The 7,500-nt window shown below is 33.8% G+C and overlaps 1 protein-coding gene across 32 annotated transcripts in view; it reads left to right on the forward strand.

Moving 5' to 3' along the window:
* Stim (stromal interaction molecule) overlaps window positions 1-7,500 on the forward strand; it is a 108,179-nt gene that overhangs the window by 79,227 nt on the left and 21,452 nt on the right. The gene's annotated exons all lie outside the window — the stretch shown is intronic.

A 7,500-nucleotide genomic window follows, 5' to 3' on the forward strand; every position in this document is an offset into this window, starting at 1 on the left:
AATTTTGTTTTAAAAATTGTTTTTATCTTAACCCACTTACGACGGGGGCATTCCAGCCTTGAATGTCCCAATGCCGGGGCGTTCGAATTATTAGGCCTAAATCAATTGAATGGCTGGCACAATACTGTGCCGCCCGGCCACTGGGCTTTTGAATGCGCGGTACAGTACTGTACCACCCGTCCAGAGAGGGTTAATTAAAGATAAAATTTTAAATATCGGTTATTGCTGTTTACTTGACAGATGTTTTGCATCATGACAAAGTGAATGATTTGATTGGGATGATACTTGCTATATATAGATTATATCAATATTTTTTCTTTATGATTTGATTATGATTATATGATTATTGAAGAGAAGGTTTTACTGTGAATAACAAGAAATGCTTAATGCCTTGATTTGCATTTCTAATATCCGTCATATCTTTTGATGAAATATTAGTAAGAGCACCTTTCTATATGATTTCTTTCACAGACTCCATATTATAGCATAAAGGTTAAGAGATCACTTATTAAATACACATAGTTGTAAATTCCATATTTTCACATTTGTCAGAAAGTTGTGATTAAGTAAGTAGATTACCTGTTGCATTAAGGAAAGTGTTCTAGTGATCAGACGAACTTTCCTTGCTTAGGAAAATGGACACCAGTCTTGGCTTAGATGGGAAAGAATGATCTAGAATCTTTAGCTAGCTAGGATATATTCTATGCCAAGAAAATTAAAGATAGATTTAGAATTTTTTCTCAAGTCATCCAAGGGGATTGATTTTCTTCTGTCATAGAATTTGCAATAATTATGAGTGATGACTAACATAATATACTGTGCTTTGAAATATGTCACATGCACAGATCCTCGCTTTTAGGTTTTCTAGATCTTTTGTTTTGTTTATAACCATATGTCAATAGTCATGTGTGAAATCCAGTCATATTAATTCATATATTTAATATTTTTTTGAGGCATATATATGTAATTATATATGTGTGTGTGTGTGTGTGTGTGTGTGTGTGTGTGTGTGTGTGTGTATGTATGTATATATATGTGTGTGTTTGTGTTTGTATGTTTGTGTGTGTGTGTGATTTATACACACACATACATATTCATATATGCATATGATATTGTATACATAGGTGCATATGCATAGATAGATAAATTGGTATTTATTATCCTATGAATCACTATACTGTCAGGAAATATTTTATGCATTTAGTATTGGTTTCAACAACAATGCATTGCTTGAATTGTACAGTGTATAATGTACTCTTCATTCATGGCTTTGTATCTATACCAATAAATCCTTTCTACATAGAATGGGTTAGGACTTGTCTTCCAATTTCATTTTCTTCAAATTTAATAGAGACAGAAATTCTGTGACATTTACAATTGTAGCACACACATACACACACATGTGCAAAGAATTAGAAATACAAACAGAAAAAGTCACATTAACTGACACAAATGTAGTTTTGCACACACACACACACACACACACACACACACACACACACACACACACACACACACACACACACACACACACACACACAGAGCAAATAAGCTCACACTCAAACAGAGATTTGAGTATAAGAGTGATGTCCAATCTTTAAATGTGTAAACCTCAGGGGTTTTAGATTACTTTTCTCATTTTCTCTTTCTCCTGCTTTCTTTCCATTGATAAACCCAAAATCCTTTCAGCTTACTTGACAATCTGAAAAAGTGCAAAAATTTTCCATTATTTTTTTCTTGAATCTAAGAAATCAAATTATCATTACTTAACCCATTCACGACGGGACGTATTTTTGCCTACTCCCACTAATGCTGGGAAGATAATAAGTGTGCAACGCTTTGTGCCCGGGTGTTTTCTCGCTGCAGCGGGGCAGCACTGATCCTCTCAGAGTGCTTTTCACCCACCCTCTTCTTATGGTTTTCTTGAATGCGTCTACAATGTAAAGGCACGTAAAAATATTGCCATGTTCAGAGGAGTTATTTTAGTTGCAAAACATGTTACAGTAATGCCTATTTAGTTTTATTTGATTGAGCATTGCCTATATTCTTCACTTCTATGTGAAATGCCAAAGGAAATTGGAAGCAATCTCTTAGTGGGGCATCAAAAAATATGTTGTATACTTTTTTTTTTTTTTTTTTTACCAGAACGAAAAGAAGAACAATATGAATAATCATACATGTACATACGAGTATGTACATGTAGCTCATGACATGACATGACGTGATATCACGGATAATCAACAAATTGGAAGTAGTATTGCATTAGTAATTTTTTACTTTATTTATTTTACAATAGTTTTTCAACTCGGATCTTTATGCAACCAATCAAGAAGCAGAAATTACCATTATTTCATCAATATCACATAGTTTTCTGTGATGTAATTTTTTTAACGTTATATCTCATTTTATGACACTCAAACACCTAAACTAAAGTAACAGAGTGTAAGAAATCATGTAAAGTGATTATATTTGAGAACAATCTAGCGATCTATTGCTGACGTTTCAGCGTGTCACTACTGGCCTCCCGGAGCTCGGCCAGAAAATGCACCACGTTTCAGGACGTCCCCTGGGTACGGGGATGTTTTTCGACCCTGTGATAGAAAGTCAACTCGTGTGAATGGGTTAAATAAGTCTTCATTCTCAAGAGCTTCCTTCAACAGAATTGTTTCAAACAAATATCTAATCTCATGACCTTCTGAAACTGGAGCAAAGAAAAAAAAGGCACTCATATGCATGCACACAAATGTGCACACGCACACACACGCACATGCGCATGCATATTGTGAACACATCCAGTTTATAAGTATTGTTTTTGTCTTATTTACTTATATTCACATTAGTAAACACATTATATTGAGATACCAGTTCCTCTCCATTACTTATTTTATCTCTGACATAGAATTCATCTGTGATTTATGTTAAGATAAAAAAAAATTGTGTGTTCATGTGTATGCGTGTGTGCGTGCGTGAATGCATGCACACGTGTGCGTGTGTGTGCATGTGTGTGTGTGTGTGTGCCTTTTTTTTCTTTGCTCCAGTTTCTGAAGGTCATTAGATTAGATATTTGTTTGGTACAGTTTTGGAGAAGGAAGCTCTTGAGAATTAAGACTTGTTTAAGTAATGATGATTTGATTTCTTAGGTAATCAGATGAAGTGAGTTTAAAGGAAGGAAAAAGCCATACATTTTAAAAGTGTAAAATGAGGTATATGCCTTTTCAGTAACCCTGTATGTATAAGATATCAGAAACAAAAGTAAATGATTTTTTTTCCTAGTCTTGTTTTTTATGTTAATACACTGATTTACCATTTCCACATACCCTTTTAAAGAAGCACTCTTAATATGAGTAATCATTGATTTATATAAATGAATGACCCAATCCCCACAGCATAATTGGGCACTAACTGAATTACATAGCCATTGAAGTCTGTCTACCTGAGGTATCGCAGTTTGTTTGTGAAACACCAACTAAAACTAAGTTTAGATATACTTCTCACTATCAGATATGTTACTGAAGTTATCTTTAGGTAGATCAAGACAAATAGTTGTGTATATCAGGTTCATGAACTTTTGTGATGCCAATATTTGTTCATACCTGCTAGTTACCAGTGTTTAATCTCAAGCATGTTTGACTTTAGAAAAGAAAGAAATATGATCTTCATAGATACTCAGTAGTCTTATAAGAAAGGAACACTGATGTAAAGGAAGCTATTTGTTATGGTTTTATATATGTCTAAAGCTGCTGTTTCACTACTCATCTTCTGCTCTAGTCTCTGACCCACCTCTGGCTGCCCAGCTTCCAATATTGGTTAAATTTCAATTACACTTCCCATGGCTTGCTGCAGCTAGGGTAGTTTCAAGACATAATCAGCAACAGGAGGCTCAACAGCCTGTACCATGTTTCCTCCTCATTTATTTTATGATTTGGCCTTATAGTAGTTCAACAAGAAACAAGACATGAACCCATAATGTTTATAGATTAAAAGGCATAGAAGCAGAAACGACCATCAGTATTTACAATAATTCACATACATTTTTTAATAAAAAAATGTTACTGATCTGCATATTTCATGTTTATGCCTAGTTTCAAATGAGCATTAATAACTACCGATTGGCCATTTGTGAATTAACATTTTGTAAAAAGAAAAAAAAAATTGCAAATTTACAATATAGATGTTTTTATTGATGTACTTGTAAATGATATTTAACCCATTGCTTATGGGGCTGTTTTGGCTTCAAATGGTCGAAACACCGGGATTCGTCAAAATCGTAATCCTACTGCCTCAGTATTCGCCCGCACTGGCCACGGCCAAGCGCTATATTCCCGATCACCTGGCACACCAGCCAGGAGGATAGGCATGGCAAAATATCTAGTCCCCAGCTGCTGGTCCTGCCATCACTCGACATATCTTGTCACCTGGCGTTAACAGGTTAACAAATTTCTTTGATCTTACACTAGAGATTCTTCACCTCAGAGATGAAGCCAGGGTTGGGCAAAGGCCAGTTCAGCTCTGGCTCCCCTAGTTCTCCATGTAGTAAGCCTAGGTTTGACCAAAGTGGGGATAATCCCTGACCTGAATCTGGTTCCTGAGTAAGAGAGGACTAGTGAAACTACAGCTTAATAGTTTATTTGTAAGGAGTATCTGCAATTAACAGAATATCTGACTTGATTCCTCCTGGTTCCTTATTAATTACCTATGGGTGAATGTTATAGAGGACAGTTGTTTTGGACTTTATCCAAGGTGATGGTGAAGATGACAAGTGCACTAAAATCATCCAAGAGTCACAAATAAATGAAAGATAAGTGCTGAAAAATGATGTGAGAGTATATTTTAGTACCAGTATATGTGGAGAACACTGTTTTTCTTGTAAATAATGTATATACACATGTATTTGACAGAATGGTTGAGTAGTTGAATGAATTTGAATGTGAGTGAGTGAATAAGAGTGAATGAGTATGTGAGTGAGTTTGTTAGTGTGGGAGATACATGCTGAAGAATTTGGAAATCAAACAATGATTGGGAGAGCAAGGAATTTCACAATTTTGCTGAATGCCTTTTCAGTAACTGGTTCTTCAAAATAAATTATGCATTATTAGTAATTGCTGAGAGGCCCCATTCGTGAATAGTTGTGCAAATGTAAGCTAACTTTATATCACTTGTATAGTATGCCATCATGAAGCAGTTAAACAAAAAGACCATCGGCAGAATCATGGGTTTCCCTTTTCTTCCCATTGTTGTTTTGTTAATGCATTAGTATGTATATGTGTGTGTGGGTTCGTGTGCATGTCTGCATGCCTGCGTGTGTGCCTGCGTGCCTGTGTGTGTGCCTGCGTGCCTGTGTTTGTGTGTGTGTGTGTGTGTGTGTGTGTGTGTGTGTGTGTGTGTGCGTGCGCACATGTAGATTTGTGGTTGCATATGTGTAAACAGTATTTGTGAGTGTTTTGTTTTATCTGTGTGTTCTGTCTATGTTTTTGTTTGTATGTGTGCTATATACTCTTGAGATTCCAAATCCTTCTTCTTATTCTAATTTTACTTTACTTATCATTCTGTCTAGAGAATGGTTATTGGTTTTATGCATACTTGTAATTATGACTGTGAATTATACTAAAAAGATTTATATATATGAAGTTCCTACAAATATTTTTATACTTATGTATTTCCATTAGATAAGATCATAATGGAAACAGAAACTCTGAAGATCATATATTTAATGATGGAAGTAGGAAGTATGACTCATCTTCCAAAAAAATCCTTTAGACGGATCTATCAGCACATTTTAATTTTTTCTACAGACACTGATTTTTCTCCTGAAATTGATGTGAAGAGAAAGACAAGCTATATTTTCTCTTTTCTTTTTTTATGTTTATTTATATATATATATATATTTTTTTTTTTTATATATACTGATTTGTCTTCTCTGGTAGTGCATGGGTCTTGTAGTCACCATTTATATCCAACATAAGCTGTTTGCTTCTTTAGTGTTTCTTTTTTTTATATATATAGAGAATGTAATGTAGAGATGTATATTTTTGTTTTAACAACAAAACATTTTTTTTTAATCTATTCCAATTTTTATAAGTTAATTTGCAATGTAGTGTGTGCTTGTTTGAAGCCAAGCTTGTATATATTTCATATATATATGTAGTTTGCAGTCAGCTTTGAGTGCACAGGAATCTATATTAAGTATAATAATAATTGATAATTAAATGAATGAATAAAGAGAGAGTCATAGAAATTGGTAAATGTAATTAGAGCCTTCTGAATGCAACATAATGCTTTTTGTACAGTTCATTCAAATTCTTTCCTAGTACTTTTATACTTCATTTATCATTAGTTTCACTTCTTATTTGTTGATTTTGATGGCCAGTAAGGAAAGAATCTGCTATTTCTACATATAATAACAATCCAGTCCCACAGTTTCAAAGTCTTTTAATGTACTCTTGCTGTGCTGTATTCTTTTCATCAGGATTTTTAATGTTTATATTTGTCTTATATATTGAATGCTTTTATTTTCTTTCCTTTGTCTCTTATTCTTTTTTATATCATTTATTATTCTTGAAAAAATTAAACATTAGGATAGGACTAACTGCACTCAAGTCATGTGAATTTTTTGTATCAATCCACTTCAGCAGGTAAAATAGAACTGCTCTTTAAAAGCTTTGCATCCAAATCATTCACTATTCTATTCATATAAAAGAGGAATATCCATGAAAAAAACAAATTATCAAATGTAAGTAACTTTCAAATAAACTGAAATATTGAAATATAAGGCGTTATCTGCAGCGTCACATTGCCGCAATCATTTCAACTTCGTGGGCGGAGCATAGACGCTGTCAGGCATACGACAGTGAAAGTGTCGTACTACTCAAACAAAACCAGCTCACAGAGCGACCCGTACCTCTGTGGCGTGCCGTTGAAAAATCATATTTTTATAGTTATTTGCTTCTTCCTCTAATGAAAAACTTTTGAGTGTTTAGGACAAGACAGATACATTGTTTCTAGTTTGCTTTAATTCATTCATATTGGCATGTGAATGAATATGTTAACATCATGCTACTATATGCATGAAAATAGTTTATTTCTTCAAATAGTAGTCATGGAGATTAGCAGTCAGTAAATAGATCTTATTTGTGTAAATATAGAATGCATTCCATAACATATTAATCAAAGCAAAATTTATTCTAGGCTTATTCACCTAGGTATGCTATACTTTATATTTTCATGATATTTTCATTGCAACAAAAGTTATTCTCTCATATTAGGCATGCATTACAGAAGTAGTGTTGTAAATGGATATCGCACAACACACACTATTTGATAAAATTATAGGTTATCACTGTAAAAAAAACTAAACTCAGGTTTTTTATTGTTTTGCATGAGTTACCGACTTGATTTACTTCAATTTTCTCTGAAGAGACCATTTGCTGCCCATCAAATGTAAACAAATTCGAACGTATTACTCTGATTGTGACTATATACTTTCATGGCTTTTAATTACCA

This window comes from Penaeus japonicus, unplaced genomic scaffold (assembly GCF_977035675.1).
Source record: "Penaeus japonicus unplaced genomic scaffold, GWHDUDI00000001_assembly GWHDUDI00000008, whole genome shotgun sequence".
NCBI classification, from domain to species: Eukaryota; Metazoa; Arthropoda; class Malacostraca; order Decapoda; family Penaeidae; genus Penaeus; species Penaeus japonicus.